This window comes from Malaya genurostris, chromosome 2 (genome assembly GCF_030247185.1).
Source record: "Malaya genurostris strain Urasoe2022 chromosome 2, Malgen_1.1, whole genome shotgun sequence".
Taxonomy (NCBI): domain Eukaryota; kingdom Metazoa; phylum Arthropoda; class Insecta; order Diptera; family Culicidae; genus Malaya; species Malaya genurostris.
This window is the reverse complement of record NC_080571.1, coordinates 251047541-251048294: the sequence shown is the minus strand read 5'-3', so window position 1 is coordinate 251048294 and position 754 is coordinate 251047541.

The following is a 754-nucleotide window of genomic DNA, read 5'->3' as shown; positions in this document are numbered from 1 at the left end:
CTTCTCATGTGACTCATTTCAGGTTTTATCATTTTAAAATTTACTGAATATCCGATCAACATATCGTATCTAAAATGTTTCTCTTGTTGATACTTGTTGGGAAATTTTGATATTTTAACTACTAACGAGACCAGACTTATATAAGCGCATGCTACTAAAACAGCTTTTCGTTGTAAACTTGTCGGGGCTTGATGATCGGGTATAAAATGTACGCGGATTGAAGGACGTTTCATTTTGTCGGGAAATAACCCTAGCAGTAACACGTAAGCACTTTGAAATAAATTAACAGGTTGCCAATTTGAGCAACATGAAATTATGATCGTTTTTCGCCAGTAAGCAACACATATAAATGTTTGTCAAATCGATACCCTGTTCCATTTCTGAAATCCTTCAGTTGTTTGAATATTATTAGGACATTGCCTTACCCGCAGCTTTCTGTTGTTACTAGAATAAACGATAAGCGGATTCACTTGTCTTGAACAGTATGTACATTGGAAAAACCCCAAAGGAAGTACTGTTCACCAACAATTACTGCTGCGTTTCTCTACTTGTCAATCATGTTCACCTGGATATAATGGTTTATTTTTCAAATATTTTGTTCCATCTATTCGGAGAAGAGCTACTAGAATGAATCTAACAAACCATTCCTGAACCTAACCCAGTAATGCATGAACACATTCATTGAGCGTTCAACTTGATAAGCATGTTTCTCGTATTTCGTTCGAACGTTCAGAGATCAGTTGAACGCTGATTC